Genomic DNA, 21,644 nt, shown 5'->3' on the forward strand with positions numbered 1-21,644 from the left:
GATTTGAATTAAACCCTTCTTATTCATCATATAACAGAGTATTTGATTAAGAGTCAGAGAATTCAATAAAATACCTTGAAATTAAAATTAGGTATCCTTTTTCAACATAAGAAGTATAACAAAAATTATGCCATTTTCTTATTTGGGGGACTAAATGATAGAAATTCTGTTTTGAAATATTCTTAACAATGAGAATAAACATTGTGTGATCACGTGTAGTATGGAAACAATCCTGCCTACCAGCTGAGGATTTATAATTGGCAAGCAGTGTATACGGTAAAATTGGATCAATATAGTGGGACTAGATTATACAGGACTTTGAAGACCAAATAGAGCTTTAATCTTGATGAGTTAGAAAACAAAATACCTTTGAAGATTATCAAGGAAGATGGTATACTATCCTGAAAGCACTAGGTCCCTGAGACAAGATAAGATCCAGTATTAGAATCAGCATGGAAAAGTGAGTTTGCTTGCATATGACACCTGGGGATTTCATTTTGTAAACATTTATGATAGATACTATGCTAGAAGCACACTGAACAAAGATAGCTTAGATACCATGCCAGTTTTCAAGTAGTTTATTGCCCTAAAGTTAGGTAGGAAAATGTCAAATTAAAGGAAAAAAAAAATGTGCCTTATGATGTTAGAGAAGCATGTTTCAGAGGAAGTGCAAAAGAAGATATAATTAACCCAAAAAAGATAGTAAGAATGAGGATAATGAGGATGACTACCCCCAAAAGGTTGACACCTTAATTGAGGTGTTTTTTAGAACATGCAAAAAGGTCAAAGAGGAATGGAGGTAATCAGATGATTATCAAATATACAGCAAAGGCTGGAGCCAGGGGGACCTACGGGCCAACATTGATTGTGTACGCAGCATGTACCAGGCAGTCAGCAAACAGTCATGTCTTCTATGTCTCAAAAAACCCTCAGAAATGAGTAGTCTTGTTATGTTCATTTTACAAGTGAAAGAACTGAGACACAGCGAGGCTGAGTAATGTGACCAAGATCATACAGGGAACAAATGGAGAAACCCAAACTTATTTCAGCCAAGCTGTTGGATGCCTGAGCCTTGCCATTGCATTGAGCCATCTCCGCTAGAACCAAGGAAGCAGTCTAGAATAAGTGTTCAAAGAGGAGTGAATGTCACAGGTAGAGAGATCACAAAGATCAATTAGGATATAGGAGAATTAATTTAGAAAACAGAGAATAAGGCAAGGTGATTGATCAGAGGTTAACCAGGAAATATATGCAAAAGCTCTTTTCTATCCCAGGCATAAATAATCAGAGAAGATTCTCAGACAAGTGTTCCTGTCCAGCTAACCCTGGCCACATTAGTGATACTATCTCATCTTACTATATCAGAGACATCCTAACGATGTTCCACAATAAAAATTGGATTCAACTTTTGAATATCAAATGAGATGAAATAATGTTAAAAAATTATTCTTAATAATTTATAAGGTATGGTTATGATATTGTAAAATATATATTTTTTAAATGTCTATTAGAAAGAAATACTAATGTATTTACAGGTATAATAATTTGATGTCAAGCATTTGCTTTAAAATACTCCAGAGAGAGAGAGAGAGAATTAGTTTAGGTAAAATAAGATGAGTGACAAATATGTTGAAGAGTAATTAACCCAATTGATGGATAAATGGGACTTCATTATATTATCCTGTCTTTCTTTATGTATATCTGAAACTTTCCATTGTAAAAAATTGAAAAATGGTTTCAAGTTTATATGCTTATAGGTGACAGAGCTTGGTAACTTTATCTAGAATAGTAGGTGTTTGTTCACCAGTTTCCGGTTCAGCAACGTAATTTAGTTTAATGTGAAACCTATTTTTTATCAAGACCAGAAAACAGATACAATTAATTCTGTGGTATTTCAATACCATCAAAATTGTAATATGTAAAACTGAAGACAAAAGGAAACTTTTGATAAATATTATTTCCTTCTAATATTCTGTTTCTAGTCCCAGTGGGAAACCTAAAAAAAGGGAAACATAATCTTTCAAATCACTAATTCAAGGAAGTTTCTCATTAAGCTTATCTCTCAAAATGAATTTGAATTTACTCTGAATTTAACTCTGTTCCTAAATTTTAGTAGTCCTTTCCTTTGGACCATGAATGGGTGGTATTAAGAACTTATCTACTTACAGTTTTCCATTTGGGTCTCATTAGGAGAGAAAGATCAATCAGCTGCTTCTACCTTTTGAAGTGTTTTCTTCATTTCTGTTGCCTTCCCTGGAGGCCAGGGCTCACTGTCACTGGCTTTTCCTCTAGACAGGACTCTGGATTGTTGAGTACCTGCAAAGATAGAAATAGTTGAGAGAAATGTAATACGATTATGAAATGAGAAAATGAGATAAATAAAGAGTATACATCTTTTCTAAACAGAATCATTTGGGAGCTCATTGGGGAGCCAAGTCAGTGGGGACCAGTTCTCATCTGTCCTACACAAGCTGGGGCATTCACTGATGAATGGTCATAGGTCATAGGTTTATCAAACCCTTATGGTTTACCCATGAACCCCTTCCTCTGGGCCTTGTAAGAATGCCTTCCTTTTGAATGCCTCAGGCAGCTCTCAGCATGGGCAGAAACTAACTAAATAAAAATGCCAAGCTTGGGGGCGGGTCCTGGGGACCCTCATCCCAGAGCTTGCCTACAGCAGCCCTTTGTCACTGATATTAACTATTGACATGTGCTGTGGTATCAGTATGTGAGGTATTATCCTTGGTATTGGGGAGAATATAGAGAAATATCCAAGCTTGCCATTTTCTTGGGGATAAACGACCAGAACAGAAAGAACCATAGAAATGAAAAATACAGGGTATTTCTTTAATTGTTCATTGCAACTTTCCTTGTCAAGCAGCCACTTGAGAAGACAGTTTGGCAGTTTCTCATGATCCAGCAATTGTGCTCCTTGGTATTTACCCAAAGCAGTTGAAAACTTACGTCCACACAAAAACCTGCACCTGGATGTTTATAGCAGTTTTATTCATGATTGGTAAAAATTAGAAGCAACCAAGATGTTCTTCAGTAAGTGAATGAATAAGTAAATTGTGGGTAGTCATACCAGATACTAAAATATTATTCAGCACTAAAAAGAAATGAGATATCGTCCTGACTGTTGTAGCTCAGTGGGTTGGGCATCACTCTGCATACTGAAAGGTCACTGGTTTGATTCCTGGTCAGGGCACATGACTGGGCTGTGGGCCAGATCCCCAACTGGGCAACATGAGAAAGGCAACTGATTGATGTTTCTCTTGCATATCAGTGTTTCTCTCCCTACCATTTTCCCTCCCTCTCCCTCTCTCTAAAAGTAAATAATAAAATCTTTTAAAAAAATGAAATGAAATATCGAACCACAGAATGACATGGAGGAACGAACCTTAAATGCATACTGCTAAGTAAAAGAAGCTACTAAGGCTATGTACCATATGATTTCAACTATGTGACATTCTGGGAAAGACAAAACTATGGAGACAATAAAAAAGATCTGTTAGATTAGTGGTGAGAAAGAAATGAGTGGTAAAGAGGCAAAAACAGGGAATTTGGGACCCATAGACCTGGGTATAATTGGGCTTTGCCATTTCTTGACTGTGTACCACTCTGCGATACATTCATTTTCTATCTGAAAGGTCTAATAATAATTATACTATCAGGTAATAATACAAGTAATTGGTACAGAACTAAGCATTATTAGTCAACGAACTTCTTTATTTCTCAATTGGTATATAGATATATGACTATTCTGGGATAGGTAGGACTTCCCTTGTCCTATAATCCAGAGGTTTTCTAATTCTTGTACTTTTTAAGTGTTTCTCAGAGATTATTTTTGAGATTCTAGAAAATGTTTTTGACAGAATTGTTATGGGTCAAGAAGAAACTCTTGAGATTAAAGTTACTACCAGCACCGCCACTGCTTCACTAGATAGGCCAACAACGATTTCTTCCCAGAAATATAGCACGGCGTGGGGAGTCGGTGAGGGGGGCTGTGAGAGGCATACAGACGTGCACTTTTCCACTATAGGTGCTTAATAATTGTTACTTCCTTCCCTTCTCTTGCATCTCCTACTCCAAGGTTTCACCAGCAGAAGCTATCAATGAAGGCAAAGATTTTATAACTTTTAAGATCCCACCAGTCTATCACTCAGTGATTGCTAAATAGCTACTTATAGCAAAGGTGACCTTGTCATAAATCATGGTTTGCTTCACCTAATGCCTTGCATGTCTCTCTGTTTGTAACCATTGCTGTTAAACCTCAGTATCATGTTTTCTTGTCCTGCCTTTTTTTCCACTGGCCTTTCATTAACATCATTCACTTGGAGATAGTTAATATAAATCAAATTGCTTTCATTTGGCTTTCCAACAAGCTGTGGTGCAAATTTGTTTGCCTAACTATGGTCCTGGATTTATAAATTCAGACCTAAAAAAATAGGAGGTGCATGTTTAATCTCCTTTTGTAATTATGATATAGAAGAGAACTTGACCATCATGTTTGTCATATTTATGTTCATTTGACAAATCTGCAAACAGCCATCTTGTTCACCAACCTTCAGTATTATTTCAATATATTCTTGAAGCAGCTTTGAATTTTTTTGTATTTGCCTAACTAGTCAATATAAGCTTCATTACCATCGGCAATTAACTGCAATTCCTTTCAGCATGTATAGCCAATTCAGTGTGTGTGGTTGATCATCTAGAACTAATTAGAAGTATCTGCTGCTTATGGGGCTACAATCTGCCACTTTTGGTTAGAGATTAATTGTGCAAAATTGTTGTTAGGTTTCTGATATGATGCAATGTGATTTAATTTGCCTCAAGTCTCTTCCAGACAGGCTGTTTTGTTCGCTAATAATTTGGATCCTGGCAAAATGGCTCAAAGCCCAACCTAAGGCTCTATCATCATATCCCTTACACTGTCACAGCATCCTTTGAGCCTACACAGACCATGAGAGCCCACAAAATAAGAGATAATGTCCTCAAAGAGATCACCATTGAGGGTCATTTTGGGAAAAGCCCAGGCTCTGCCTCCAATCATCCCGAGCATCTCCAGCAGCAGAGAGGGGAGACTGTTTGGCATGGGATGTAAAGTGTGATGTCCCACATATTTGAAAATTGAGATGGAGATAGAGTCAACATATTCAAGTTATCAAAGTATCATCTGTTCACCATTCTCCCTTTCCCCATAGAATCTTGTGCCACTAAAAAAACAAAACATAATTGTGGGACCTGTTGTATACCCACATTCTGTGCAAATAGTGGCAGGTTAAGTGATTATTGTTCTTAGAGCTTTGCACATTTGCTTACCTATAATATTTCTATGGGGAAGATAACAGGGTTCTGCAACAATTTTCCTGAAACCCTTGGATCTAATGTCCTAGCACATGCAGGGGCAGATGTGGCATTTACAAAGAAGTAGGTTTTAAAGGGTGGCAATGGCATTGGAAGGGGAGCTTAGGAATTTTTTTTTTAAGCAATGTTTGCATAGCAAGCTTCCTGTTTTTGTATTTGTCTTTTCAAAGCTTGATAACAGGATATCAGAAAGATGTTTCTGATGTTTATTGCAACATTATTCACAATAGAAAAAAATATGGAAACAACCCAAGTGCATGTTAACAGATAAATGGATAAAGAAGATACGTACACACACGCACACACATGAATATTATTCAGCCATGAGAAAGTAGAAAATCCTGCCGTTTGTGACAACATAGATAGACCTTAAGGGCATTAAGCGAAGTGAAGTAAGTCAGACAGAGAAAGACAAGTACTGTACAACCTCACTTCTATGTGGAATCTAAAAAAGCTGAACTTGTAGAAATAGTAAAATGGTGATTACTAGGGGCTAGAGAGTGGGGGAAATGGGGAGATGCTGTTCCAAGCATACAGACTTTCAGTTAGAAGATGAATATGTAAAGCATTGTGGTTATAGTTAACAGTGCTGTATTATATACTTCAAAGTTGCTAGGAAACTAGATCTTAAATGTTTTCAGCACAACAATGAAATGATAATTATGTGATTTGATAGTGGCATTTTCTAATGCTAGGGTGGTAATAATCATATTGCAACATATAATGTATCAAACAGCAACTGTACATCTTAAACTTACATAATGTTATATATTAATTGTATCTCAATATTTTTTAGATGAAGCAAAAATAAATAAAGCTTGATGATATATGTGATAGGATGGAGCCTCTCCAACCCTCATCACCAGTGCTCCTTTTGCATGGAGGGAAGCTGGCCAGCTTCTTCCTCACCTTTCATCTGCTTCATCTATTCTAATTGGGAGGAGGTTGTTTTGTTTGTTTGTTTGTTTGTTTGTGACAAAGCTTCCAAATCCCATCGAAGCAGTTTTCAAATTTCAGTGTGCATCAAAATTCCCAGTTGGACTTTTTAAAAATGCATTCCTCGTACCTCCCAGATTCTCAATTAGAAAGCATGACATAAAGATAAGAATATGCCCTTTCCACAGACTCCCGAGGAGATACTAAGATAGGTATTCCGCAGAGGTCACACTTTGAAAGACTTTTTCTATGTGACACTGCCCTACCTCCTCCTAGGAGCCTCTCCACAGGAAGGAGAAAAGGGAATATTAGACTCCCCATTTCAAAGTATGAACTGCACCTTGATTAACTGGAAAACTGGAGAAGTTGATATTACAGAAAGAACACTGAATAAGATGTTAGAATCCTTGGTTCCATATTTGGCTCTACTTTAGGCTTTGTTTTCCCCAGCCACCAAACTTTCTATCTCCTTTAGTTTCCTATTCTGGGACATAAGGATTTTAATACCACTTCTGCTTATTTCACCAAATTCTTGTGAGCATCAAATGAGATAATAGTTATAAAAGTGCTTATAAAGTTTTGTGCAAATGTAAATAATTATCATTATACCTTGTCTAGTATTAGAAATGATCTGAGATTGAACTCCGTGATTGCCTAGATCTTCCGCAGTTCTAATTCCTATTATTAGGGAAGGGGTTACACAAGTGTCATTCGGTGCCATGCTTCACAGCTACTTAAGAGTCTATATATATCTCTGGCACAGCCTAACTTTCCTTCTATTTCACCATTGCTGAACCTGTTAATCAGAGATGGTAGTGGGAATGGTTTTGATGATATTGTTTTACTGGGGCAGTCATTTGCTTGCTGAGCCACTTCACTTTTTTTAAATGTTTGCATTTCTAACAGATGTGTGCTTCTATTAGTACTGGTCTCAATTCCTCTGCCTTGATTTTCCTCACAGCTGGATCTATTTCTCTATGAAACCTTCTCTTAACCCCCTCACTCAGATACTCCATCAAAAGTTTGAATCCCTGTTCTCTCCCATGTATTTACGAATGTATTATTGGAGCATTGCCTAACTAGAACTCAATTCTTTGAGGATAAAAGCCGTGTCTCAGTCATGGCCTATCCCCTGCATATGTGCATGGCTCGTTGTAGGCACCTGACGATGAGTGAACACATGAATGTAAGAGTAAATGAATGAAAAACCACCATTAAATGTTCAAGTACGTCTAGTTCTTGAGACATTTCCTAGCAGACAAGTGTCAGTGGAAGCTAAAATTGGTGTGTTAAAGTAATGAGAAATAGGATATTTTCATATTTTGAAAGTACTTAGCTATTACAAAGGGAAATAGTAAACTGATATTGGAGAGACCTGACAAAAATCTCTTAACCAAGTGATCAAAATGAACATCAATAGTAATGAGACATATCAATATCATGTGCCTCTTGATATGATTCTCTGAAAGGGCTAAAAATAACTTCCGTAGTATTATTACCAAAAATCACAATCTAAATTTAATCAGGAAGTAACACAGACAAACCAAATTGAGCAATATTCTGCAAAATAAATGGCCACTATACTTCAAAAGTGACAAAGTCATCAAAAACAAAGGGGTACTAAAAATCTGTTCTCAATTAAAGGAAACTTGAGGTGACATGACAACCAACTGCTATATATGGTTCTGAACTGGACCCTTGTCTGGAGAAAGAGCTTTAGTGGGGAAATTGACAAACTGAAAAAACGCAATAGACAAGTTACCAGTTTAGAACTGAGGTCAATTCCCTGGTCTTGAAAATGTACTTGATTACATGATGTTAGCATTTAGAGAATCTGGATGAAGGCTACCTGAGAATTATTTGTACTATCAGTGAGATTTTTGTAAGTCTGGACCTATTACTATGTGCCAAGAAGGGTACTACTTCTACCTCTATGATGGTTACATAAATCAAACATAGGGGCTTATCCTCCAGGAACTTTAGCCTAGGACAGAATATAAAATGACAGTGTAAAGGGCTAAATGCTATGATATGAGCTATTTAACTTTAATCTTATGCATATGTTGGAAATAGAGAAACCCCTTATAATGGGAATATAAAAAATGCATCATGAATAAAGCAGTATTTTAGCTGAACCTTAAATGGCATCTGGAATCAAAATGTGTAAAGATAGGGGAGAAGGGAAGTCTAGGTGTAAGAACAGCATTTCCTTCAACCAGAGCCAAGAGCAGGTAATTTTAGTGAGAGGTTCCTAGAACATGGGAATTTGTAAGAGGTGAGTTAAAACATGGGTATTAAGACTTTATTGAAGAGGTTCTTGAGTGCAATGAGAAAATGTCATAATTTCATTCAGTAGTCACTAAGGAGTCATGGATAGATTTTGGACAAGATAATGTCAAGATTAGTAAGAAGGATATAAAAGGACTGGGTTAGATGAAGTAAAGGTGAGGATTAGGATTAAACACTCAGCATTCAAAAATAATAATAAATCGTCTGCAGGTATGCACATCACTTTCTTCACTGTGAAAGTCATTCATGTTTAAGTGGCCCAATGAAGAATTGTGAATTCAGAAATCTTCACATGCACAGAGGCAGATGGTGGAATTAAAAAGAGTTCTCTTATGAGCAGCTACATCGCTAATACATTTGCCACCCAGCTGTTCCAAACAATAGATAGAAAAGTTTTAAAAAAATGTTTGGAAGTGGATGAGTACTTTATTGTAATGCAAATTTAGAGAAGTAAGTGTGTCAGGTGCCATTTAGGAACCTGAAGACACATTTTACTAAGGCTCTGACCACTGATTTCTCCATAATGTTTCTTAAATACACAAGGGTTGTACAAATGTTGAGACATAATACTTAGGTTACCAGCTCTGCAATATATAATTAATATTTTTATATTCTATTCTGTCATAATCATTTTATATTCTATTCTGTCAAATTTGTATGATTATGTGAAAGTACAAATGATAAACTATAAAAATACAGATATATGACTTTAAATATTTTGAATAGCAGTAGTAGTTTACAATGTTTTGCTACAAAATTAATTTGAATCACTGAATTTTTAAAAATCTATTTTCATGAGATAAAACTTCCCAAATTTTTACATTCTAGTTTGTTCATTTTCATACATATGTCTCAAAAATATTATAACTACAATTTCTACCATTTTTATCACTAACAATTTTAACATTAACAATGAAATCTGTGTCTGGACATAATTAGAAACCCTTTATGAGCATTCACTGTTCTCTGTGAAGAAATGAAATATTTTCAATACTTGAACTTCAGCTTGCGGGTTCACATCCAGTCACAATACCTGGGATTCAATTTCTCTCTATTCCTTTAGTGGCCTTCTTTTTTTAAAATTCTAGATCCCATAATCAATTTATTTAGATAGCTTAATGGTCCAGAATTTAGTTTAACCTATCCAGTGCATTTATATTTTAGATAAAGAGACTGATTTGGGGAAAACTGTACAGATACATGAAGAAAAAAAAATGAAACGACCACCTTCTTCCATGATATACAATAAACTCAAAATGGACTAAATATTTGATTGCAACACCTGAAACTATGAAACTCCTAAAAGAAAACATAGGCATTAGACTCTCTGACATTTGTAAGTCCTGGAGACTGCCGTTTTGCCTGCTCTTGTTCTTGGAAAACAGGCAAAGGCTTGCAGTCACACCTGGTCTTGTGTTCTCAGAAAACCCCTCTCCCAGTTTTGCAGGAATCAATTGTTTTAGCCTGAGTTCAGATTTCTATGCCTGCCTGGACTCTGATAATCCTGTTTCCCAGGACTAAAGCCCTTAAAACCCCCGTCTGCTGTGGTTTGGGGCTACTCCAGACTCAGCGCAAGTGTTCGGACCTCTCCAATAAAGGCTTTGAACTGGTTTACACATCGCCTCTTCCTCACACAAATCTGACAACGTTGCTTTTAGTGATTTTTTTTTATGTATCTCCTTGAGCAACAGTAACAAAAGAAAAAATAAACAATTGAAACGACATCAAACTAAAAAGTTTTTGCACAACAAAGGAAACCGTTAACAAAATGAAAAGACAAACTACCAATTGGGAAAAGATATTTACTGATAATGCATCTGATAAGGGGTTAATATCCAAAATTTATAAAGAACTCATGCAACTTAACACACACACACACACACACACACACACAAAAAAAAAAAAAAAAAAAAAAAAAAAAAAAAACCCAAACAATCCAATTAATAATGGGCAGAGGAACTGAATAGACTTTTTTCCAAGGAGGACATACAGAGGGCCAATAGACATATGAAAACTTGCTCAATGTCACTAATCATCAGGGAACTGCAAATTAAAATCACAATGAGATATCACCTCACATCTATCTGAATGGCCATCATCAACAAATCAACAAACAACAAGTGCTGATGAGGATGTGGAGAAAAGAGAACCCTTGTGCACTGTTGTGGGATTGCAAATTAGTGCAGCCATTAGGGAAAACAGTATGGAGGTTCCTCAAAAAATTAAAAATAGCACTACTTTAAGACTCAGCAATTCCACTTCTGGGTCTTTATCCAAAGAAATGCAAATTAGTATTCAAAAAGATGCACGTACTCCTGTGTTCATTGCAGCATTACAACAGTCAAGATATGAAAGCAACCCAAGTACCCATTAATAGGCGATTGGGTAAAGGAGAGGTGGTAGATATATACAATGAATTATTATGCAGCCATAAAGAGAATTAAATCTTACAATTTTCAACAACATTGATGGACTTAGAGGGTATTATGTTAAGTGAAATAAGTCAGAGAAAGACAAATGCCAGATAATTTCGCTTATATATGAAATTTAAAGTACAAAATAAACAAAACGGAAAAAGAATCATAGATATAGAAAACATTTTCATGGATTCCAGAGAGGGGAGGTGGGTGCAGAGACTGGGTGAAAAAGGTAAAGGGATTAAGAAGTACATTAGTAGTTAAATTATAAATAAATTAGTAGTTACAAAATAGTCACAGGGATGAAAAGTATAGCACAGGGAATATAGTCAATAATATTGTAATAACTGCGTGTGGTGCCAGGTGGGTACTAGACTTATTGAGGGGCCACTTTGTAAATTATATAAATGTCTAACCACTATGCTGTACACCTGAAGCTAATATAAAATAATATTGTAATTGAAATAACAGATTTAGAGACTAAGAGACGAGAATACACAGCTGTAACATGGGAGCGTTGAAACAGGGCCAGAGACTTTCCAGTACTCTTGCTGAACTGTATTGCCTCATTCTCAGTACATTGAGGATAAATAATTTTGCATCCCTGTTGAAATGGCTACTTATACCATGAAAGCAAGACTCTAATTTTGTCATGGTGTTTGATGTTGCTTAACAACAGAGGATCAGCAGTTTCCCTATTCATTCTTGTCCTGCCGAGAAACATGCCTGAGCGGGCTAGCTGTAGGCACTATGAACAATGTTAGCAAAGCAGAACCCTGACCTCTTCACACTCATAAATTTGTCAGAAAGTTGTAAAAATAAAAAAGCAGTACACAATAACAGAGGTTTCTTGGTTGAGGAAATAGCCTTGGTAGAATGGGGCCCTCTAGCATTCAGCTGCTGGAGTCAGCTGGTTCTGTCTTTGGCTGACTCAGTCCTGATCACTTAGCTTCTTGTGAAGAGGCACTGGAAAAGAGAGCGAGAGAGAAAATGAGCCTCCAGAGCCATTAGAACTTATCTTTCTGTACCTGTTGAAGGTTGAGTGGGCATAAAATCAGTTTTCATGTGAAAATACAAAGACACAGAAAAAGTTAGTCTATTAAAACTATACATAAAGTAAATTACACATTATTACTGGGGATGGGTGGATTTTAGAAAAGTTGTTTTCTTAAATTATTTTTTTTTGTTGTTTTTCTGTACACTTGAGGTTGGCCTTATTTCTCATAGAATGTTAGAACTAGAAGGGTCTTTAGAAATCATGGTGTTCAGTTTCTTTGATTTAGGCTAAGAGAGGCGAACACATTTTTCTAAGGATATAAATAGAGTAACCACAATTGATTGTCTAAATCAGTACAACTTTGAGAGTGCTCGAAAGTGATAGTATTTTTGGAGAACAGGAATAAAGGCACATATCACAGAAAAGCTACATCATCTGGTTATTTTAGACATAAAAATAATTAATAATTTATAATTGTGTCTTTTGAATTTGGTTATCAAATGATTTTACAAGTACATCCCCTTCATGACTGTGAGGGAGACTATGGCTAGCTGTGCATATTGGGTGTCAGTAGTGTGAAGAATGGTATTACCCTAGTCAATGTTACCTGGACAGTCTGGCATTTTGACATTATGACTTTGCAGAGTTGAGAGTAAGGTGAAGAGGTGATCAATTGTTTTTCAGTTATAACCTAGTAGAAAGGTGGAAGCACACACAGACTGGTGTCTATGCAAGTGTGAAAATGTAGTTCAATGTTCTTATTACATCCAGGTACCTACATGCCCAGGTGTGGGGGCAGCAGACACATTTCAGACCCTGTTTACCTGTCAGAAGGAAGGAGGCCCCAATCTACTTCCAGATTCTCCTTGGCTCAGAGGCTAGGGGACTAAGCTGATTCCTGGGTAGGCTATCATTAAAGACTGCTCTGTGGAGGTAAAGCTAGCAGAGATGAATAGAGACAGGTAAGAAATGACATGGAAGAAAGCAAAGTTTTACTGTGAAACCAAACAACAAAGTAATGAGCACAGAAAATGCTTATCTTGAGAACTTGTTTTATTTAATTTTCCAGCAAAATGGAATATTGGCTAAACCACATTTTTAGACTAAGTTTTGTGACCACAAAGTGCCTGGGAAGCTGAGATATTTCATTTCACTGTTAAAGTAACAGTTATCTTTGGGTAAATGAAGGAAAAAACCACGAGACAAGGGTGAGAATGTGGTGACTATCAATGTTAAAAAAGAAATACTAAATTTAATATATTTCCCAGGGTTATATAATGAGATGATTTCATTTAGAGTGAATAACTCAAGTATTATAAAAGCAGTGATATCTTAAAATAGGTTTATTTTGAGTGTGCACATCAAATGTAGAATCTCAGTAATATGAGACCAGTTTATGAGCAGATGATACAATTCATTTATTTTAATATATTATCTAAATGAATATTAATTTAGTGAACCTAGAATTCATCTATTATGTCTCTCCTTGGTTATTCAGCACAGCCATTTGGATACCAAACACTATTGATTTCAACACTGGAATCCATTTCCAATTTTCCATACATATCATCAATAACAGACTCTTTAAAAATGCAAAACTGACTGCTTTATGTGGCACCTTCTATACCAGGTCTTGTATTATGTAGAAAAGTAATACACAAAACTTTTAGGTTTCTAACATCTGTGACACACACAAAATTATCCAAATATTCTCAAATTAAAAATAGGTTCAACATGTTGAGAACATACGACTCCTGGTGCCTTTGATATCACAAAGGAAATTGGAAAATAGAAGACTAATTGGGTCAATTAATGCTGTAATGTAATGTTTCTCAAATGTCAGTCACAATTATTTCATAGAGCAGAAATAATTTTTCATGTCTATGCACTACCTATATTATTAGTTGCTTTAGTGTTTCTGAAGAAAGTCACTTCTATACTGAAATAAATTTATTTTAGAAGGCAAATTTGCTTTAAATCTGTAAATGGAAGAACAGAGAACTTTAACAAATATCAGTTAACCATAAAATACATGACAATTGAAATAGAAATATACATCAGTAAGTACCTAAAATCATCTTGTATATTTCCAGGGGTCCTCACACCATTCTTTTGTAAACACTGCTCACCCCCCATCTTGGAACTGAAGAACAAGGAAATGCAGCTGATTAGAATGTGCCGGGGGCATACTGGAAGTGCAGGAAACAGCAGTGAGTGAGGCACATGTGGCCCTGCCCCACTGAAATGGTTCAGGTCCACTTGAGGTCTGTTAAAACAAAAACAAAAAAACAGACATTAGTAAGTGGTTTGTGTATTTCAGAAGAAAGCCAAGAGGGTTCCACAGGAGCAAACAACCAGCAAACTTAGTCTGTCAGACAATCAGAGAAAAGCTTAATAATTATGTGAAACTTATCTGAGGGCCCTGAATGTGGGAGGGGGAAAAAAAAGAATGTGCAAGAAACCTCTAAGGTAGGGTGGGGTCACAGGCATTCTTTTTCTCCCACATTCACTACTGTATTTTGTTCTGGTGGAAGCCAATTTCCTCTCTAAAGCCTATTATGTAATTCCCTTAAGTTTCCCAGAACCATAAGCATTTGCAAGAATAAAATCCACTCAGGTTCCTGAGAAGTTTCTTTGCCATTATGTAACATAGACAAGTAGAGCGAACATCTGCAGTCCTATGGGGTCAGCTCCCAGAAATCTTAATATCTAATCACTAAAGCTTTGATATTGCCAGCTTTTCAATTTTCACTTGTTTATGTGTCTAAAACTACCACAGCATAAATGGCAGCGTTGCTCATTTTCTCTGAAAAGAGAAAACCTCACAGTTAGAAAGTTGTTGGGCTCTGAAGGTATGTCATATCAAGACAACTCTTAACCCCCAAGATGCTTAAATTGCAAAGAGAAAGGACTCAATTTGAGAAAATCTGGATTCCAGCTCTCACAATGAATAGTCTGAAGGAAGTATCTGATTTCACCGAATCTCAGCATAAATATAAAATATTCTGTCCAGAAAGTATCCAGCCACACAATATGAAAAATGGAGACATCTATTGAGGAAGATACAAGAAACATTGTACAAAGGACAATGACACCTCAGTCCTCTTCAAAGTAGGCACGTTGGGGCCTCACACAGTTCTCCCAGAGTCTCTTCCACTGTTCAAGATACTCTGCAATGTCCTTTGATGGAATCTCCACCAGCTGCGCCATCATATTTTCCTGAATCTCATTGACAGTCTGAAATATCTTCCCTTTCAAAGGTGATCTAAGTTTTGGGAAAAGCCAGAAGTTGCAGGGTGCCAAATCTGGGCTGTAGGGGCGCTGAGTCACCTGTGTGATTTGACGTTTCACAAAAAAACCGCATGAGACGTGATGCATGAGCAGGCATGTTGTTGTGATGGAGCTGCCAATCACCAATTGCTCATAGCTGCAGCTGTTTTCATCGTACCACATCCTCTCAACTGATGAAAACCATTGAAGTAGTTATCCTTATTAACTGTTTGGCCCAGAGGAGCATACTCCTGACAGACAACACCTTCCCAATCAAAAAACATTTTTAACATGGTCTTAATCTTGCTGCGACTTTGCTAGGCCTTCTTCAGGCTTGGAGAGCCAGGCAGTTTCCATTGGGATGACTGGACCTTCTCTTCTGGATCATAGCCGTAGTCTCACAATTCATCTCTGGTTATGACCTTCTTGAGGAAATCTGGTTCACTGGTAGCAGTTTGAATTAAATCATTGGCAACTGCAGCATGATGTTCCCTCTGCTCTGGCAGCAGAAGCCACAGAACAAATTTTGTCATGACATGTTTAATGCCAAGATTCTGCATCAAAATCTTGGACACAGTAGTTTTTAGAACCCCCAGATCAGCTTCTAGTTCTCGCACTGTCAGTCACCAATCTTGGTTGACTGCAGCTCATACACATTCAACATTCTCAGGTGTTCTGCTTGTTGCAAGCCTTTCAGGATGTGGATCACTTTCAGCAGATTCTCGACCATCTTTGAACCATTCGTGCCACACTTTTATTTGTGCTGCCTTCATTGCATTGTCCCCAAAAGCTTCCTGAATAATCTGAATAGTTTCCATGGAAAAATGTTCAAGCTTAATGTAAAATCTGATGCTGACTTGTTGCTCTACTCAAATATTTTTAACACAACAATCACAGTACACACGCTCACTCAATGGAGTCTACAGTCCCCATTGACTGGTACAGTGAAGTTATTCACCACGCACGTTCCAGTCCACTCTCTTTGGCTGTTAGATTACATTAATGTGCAAACTGCTCTTGTTATATTAATAATGGCTGGACTTCCTCTGGACAAACTTTGGTGTGTATATATATCGTCGTCGGCAGCCGTCCGTCTCGAGAGACGATGGTGTAGCTTCTTAAGAGTCTATCTGCACTCTCCAGTGAAGCTGAAGCTACAGAGCCTCGATGAAGCTACAGAGCCTGGGCAGGGTGATATGGAGGGTCTGCTGTTGCCCATGCAGCAGACCCCCCCTCTCTTCGCAGCTGAAGGATCCAAGGGAAAGACGGAGTCAATACAGCTTGGCTTCAGGTGCGCCGCAGGAGTTGCCGGTGTTGACTACAACGTCGAACCACCTTAGGGACTCCGGCTCCGGATTTTCTGTCGGGGTTTACTCCCTTAGCCTTTCCCCTGAAGAGGTATGCTGCAAGGCAGCGGAGGTTTTTTGGAATCAGAGTTTTCCTTCTCTGATGTGCCCTGACTGGAAGATCGAACCAGTGACACTTAGCTCGCAGGCCGACGCTCAATCCACTAAGCCAAACCAGCCAGGGTACTTGTTCATGGTAATTATGAAATATTAGGTACAATGTAAAAGTTAAAAATGAAAACAACGTTCTGAGAAAGTATAGAATCATTTCTTTCTAGACAATAATTAATGAACTTGAATATTACTTCTTTTGGAGAAAAGTTACCAAGTAATATATAAATTCTATAAGGTTATTAGGTATTTTACAAAATCTTAGTTTCTGTTACTAGTGCTAAATTTAGAAGACCAGCAGATGGCATATTAAAAATAATTCCATTAAGCACATTTCAGAAACGGCAAAAAAAAAAAAAAAAAAAAAAAGATTGTTGTTAGAAATCATATTGAGAAGTAATGGAAAGCAAAAATAGTTTCTAGTCTTTCCCAATGCCCAAATTACTGACTAAAATAGAGTAAGAAATAAAGAAGGAAACACCATGTTTTTCTGGCTGTTTTTTTTCTTCCCATGAGTTTTAATTCCTGCCTTTTTGAGAAGAAGAATAGAAAAACATTTAAAAAAAAAAAATACATCATGATCAACTGGGGTTTACCCCAAGAATGAAAATTGGTTTAACATTTGACAATAAATAATGTAGTTCACCACAATAATAAATTTAAAAAAAAACATATGATTATCTACATAGATGCTATAAAAGCATTTGACAAAATCCAATATCTACAGTCAAACTTCAGTTCTTAAATATCCTGGTTTTGATAATTTGGATCTTGACCAAGATGTTCTTGGAAAAAATGTCTCAGTTGTTTAACAAAAACTTCAGGTCTCAATTCTCTATCAACAGGCAACCCTTTTATTCTAATACCTGCATGATCAGACACAGGTCTCTCAGGTGACAAAAGAGATCTGATTTTCAAACAAATCACTCTTGAGCAGTTTTCTGGAACAACTTAAGTTCAAGAACTGAGTTTACACTGTATTTCTGATAAAATCAGAAATACAGTGTATATATATATATATAATATATATATATATGCTGGAAAAAAATCATTCCTCATCTCAAAGTGTGTATTTTTGTCAGGCTTTCCAGAACCTTCATGAGCAGATGGGAGAATGATATATATGTTTTAATTATTCAATAACAGACTTGAAGTTGCAGCTATTATATTTAAGATACTATCCTTGATTCTAGGGATGCACAGCTAAGCACAACGTAGTTTCTAATTTCAAAGAGCTTACAATATAATGAAGAAAATAATGTGTAAACACCCAGAGAAATGCCACACTATATAGAAAGTATTGCTCGATCCTGTAGAAACTAAAAAGTTTTTTATCTTCCCTTAAATACATTATTGTTAAATAGTTTTATTGAGCCATTTCTATGAAATCTACTTGGCAGGATCTATAAGTTATACTAAAATAAAAGTGTGAAGGAAATTCAGAAAAAAAGAAAATGACCTTAATTATCACAGCTTTGAAAGGATCCTTCAACAAGGATCTTAATTTAAAGCATCTGCTGATGCCACCCAGTCCTGGAAAATTATTGCCGGGACAAACCTTCCAGGGTCTCTAGGGCAGAGTGATTTCTATGTGCTTAGGCACAGAGACAGGCAGGGACAATCAAAGGGATGAAATGAGACCCTGTGTTCTGAGGCAACATGGTTTGCATGGGGAGGATTAATTCTGGCCCTTAATGAGAGATCCCTTAATCTTCTTTCTCCTCATATTCTCTCTCTTTGAATATTTTCTCTTTGAATATTTTTCCTCCATGGAAAATGGAACTTCTGTGTCAGATATTTCTTAAATTTATAATTCTGTTGTCTGAATTTGAGTTTCCTCATCTAAAAAATAAAAATAAAAAAATGTCGTGGTAGGTGGTTTTATTTATGTTGACAGGTTATTATAAAAATGAAACAAGGTGACATTGACAAAATGCTTGGAACTTTACACAGTGTTCAGTACATAGTAGGCATTCAATAAATGTCAGTTCTTTTCCAAAAGCCAGTATGGAAGATTATATTTTGCAAATATTGTAGATTTCTTGTTTTTATGTATTTATAACACCTACCCATAACACTACATTCTACTTATTCCCACTGTACACATGATTATTGGTTCATTCATTAAAAAAGCTTTGATTGGTGTGTCCATGGATTAGTGAAACAGAGTTCTGCCTTCATGGATCTTGCAGGAGAACATGGGACATATAGATTTCAAGTAGATGTAATACAATTGGGAAGTGCTGTGATGGAGACACATCCAGTATGTGATCAGGCACAGAGGACAGAGTGCTCAAATTTGATGGTAGGAAAGGATGTTTCAAAGAGGAAATGGATAAATAATTATTGCCTCCAAGAGTGGAGGAAGAAGTAGAATGTGATTGAAGAGAACCTGGATAAATCATACTTTTTGTCTCATTTTTGTGAGATGTCTCTAATAATAGGGGCCTTGAATTGGTGGTCCTAGGTTAGCTGAGACTGTAGCTGGGACACAGTCACTCATTTTCTAGTCTAGAAGAAATAAATTCTGACAGTTGTAGAGGATGTTTGCAAATTTAACTACTCTTATAAGCTCTTAGGTTATCTGGAATGAACAGAAAGGATGCTGTGATTGTTTTAATGGACTACTCTTGTGGGGCTCTCACCCTGCTTACTACTGTTTGCATTGCTTATTCAGTTAATTTCAGTAAATTTAGGTTGGGTGGCTATTACTATAACCAGGCACTTGGGAAAGAGCAGTGAACAAGACAAATAGTCTCATCACTGATGTCATTCCCAGTCTCAATGGGAGATAGGAAGACAAACAAAAATTTTCCAATGATCCTGGTGTAACTTTGTAAGTGATGTTGAATCTCCATTAACTAGTTGTTGAACATTTTACCATGATATAGGACTGTACAGACTGATCTGGCAGCACAGGGACACGCTCGGCTGTGCCTGAAGTTTATAAAAAGCTTCCTGGAGAAGGTAATATCTAAGTTGTATCAAAATAAACAAACAACATAGAAACAGACTCAGATACAGAGAACAGATTGACAGTTGACAGAGGGGAGAGAGAGGTTGGGAGGCTGAGTGAAAAGGGTGAAGGGATTAAGAAGTACAGATTGGCAGTCACGGAGATGTAAAATGCTGTAATAACTATGTTTGGTGCCAGAGGGGTACTTGAAATATCAGGGAGACCACTCTGTAAAGTGCAGGATTGTCTAACCACTATGCCCTACATCTAAAACTAATACAGAATAATATTAAATGTAAACTATAACAGAAAATGATGAGCAGTGCCACAGGGCTGGAAAACAACATGGTGGTCCATGGGAAATAGCCAACAGTTTAGTCCAGCATTGCTAGAATATCACATATAAGGGAGAAGTGGCAGATGATGAGGCCGCAGAAGTAGGCAGTAGTGAAGTCATGCAGAACTTGGTAGGTATTCCTAAGTGTGTATGATAAAAGGCTTTATCAGCTTGCTTTCTGGGGTTATTAAAAGAAGTAGCAATTTTTCTGCATAACAGAATTTTCTGTTGTCAGTAGTACATTGATAAAGTTTTTTTTAATTTATTTGTTGTTTATTTTATTTTTAGAGAGAGGGTAAAGGAGAAAGAGAAGGAGAGAAACATAGTGATGTTTTTTTGATGTGGTTGCCTCTCACTCATGCCCCCAACTGGGGACCTGACATGCAACCTAGTCATGTGCCCTGGCTGGGAATCGAACCAGCGACACTTGGCTCTCAGGCCAACATGATAATAATATTTTAATAGTAATTTTCATCTGGAATTATAATATTTATATTTTTACTATTATCTGTTCATTCAATCAATAAGTATTTACAGATTTCCTGCAATGCCCAGTAACTCCTGAGAATAAAGTGTTGAGCAAAATACATGCAATCCTATCCTCATGAAACATACTATATAGAGAAGGAGATAAATGTCAAGCAGATAACTATGAAATAACACTTATGTGAGATTCTGTAAAGAAGTATGGGGTATTGGCAAGCCACTGACTTCAGGGCCCAATGTGAGCAGCACACTAGGGAAAGTCTCCTGAGAAAAGGTGGGTTCAGAAGAGACCTGAAGAATGAATATGATTTTAATAGATGAAGATGGGGTGGGAGAGAAGACACCTTCCAACTAGAAGGAATGGTATGTGCTTAAGGTCTGTGGTGCATTAGTAAACCATACCCTTATAGAACTGGGAAGCAGCCAGTAGAGAGGCGTAGAACTGAACAGTCAAGAAAATGATCAGAGGTCAATCAGGAGAGATTGGTAGTTATCAGTATATGCAAGGTTTCAGAGATTACATTAAGGATCTGGACTCTTCTAGGAGTGTTTAGGTAGGATTCGCATTTTTTAAAAGCTCACTCTGGCTGTCAAGTGAATAAAGTTAGAACAGGTGCCCTGTGTGACTCAGCTGATTTGGCATTGTCCTACAAACCAAAGTGGTGCAAGTTCAATTCCCAGTCAGGGCACATGCCTGGGCTGAGAGTTTGGTCCCCAGTTGGGATGCGTGCAGGAAGCAACCAATCAATGTTTCTCGCATCGATGTTTCTCTCAGTCTCTTTCTCCTTCCCCTTCTTTCTAGAATCATAAAAGAAAAAAAAAATTTTTAAGAGTTAGAATAGGTGTTGGAAGATCAAACATGAGGTTAGAGTAAAGGACTCTGATGTTGGCCGAGATGAGGGTCTGATTGCAGTGATGGAGTGTATTGGAAACACAAAACACAGGTTAACTTTGTAGCTCAAAACCCCAAAGATATGATGCTCTACACAGACAGGTTTTTTGTTACCTAGTTCCTTGATTTTTCAGATAGTTCCTACACATTTTTCAGAATTCATGTAGCTCAGTGAACTCTTCAACAGTAAAACCCATTTGAATGGAAAGACAATCAAGAAAAATATAGCAAAGAATAATG

The 21,644-nt window shown here is 36.9% G+C and overlaps 1 protein-coding gene across 1 annotated transcript in view; it reads left to right on the forward strand.

Moving 5' to 3' along the window:
• The window catches only part of GRM5 (glutamate metabotropic receptor 5), a 481,197-nt gene that overhangs the window by 240,884 nt on the left and 218,669 nt on the right, over nt 1–21,644 (forward strand). The gene's annotated exons all lie outside the window — the stretch shown is intronic.

The sequence above is a fragment of the Furipterus horrens genome, unplaced genomic scaffold (genome assembly GCF_987537825.1).
Source record: "Furipterus horrens unplaced genomic scaffold, mFurHor1.1.pri manual_scaffold_2, whole genome shotgun sequence".
Taxonomy (NCBI): Eukaryota; Metazoa; Chordata; class Mammalia; order Chiroptera; family Furipteridae; genus Furipterus; species Furipterus horrens.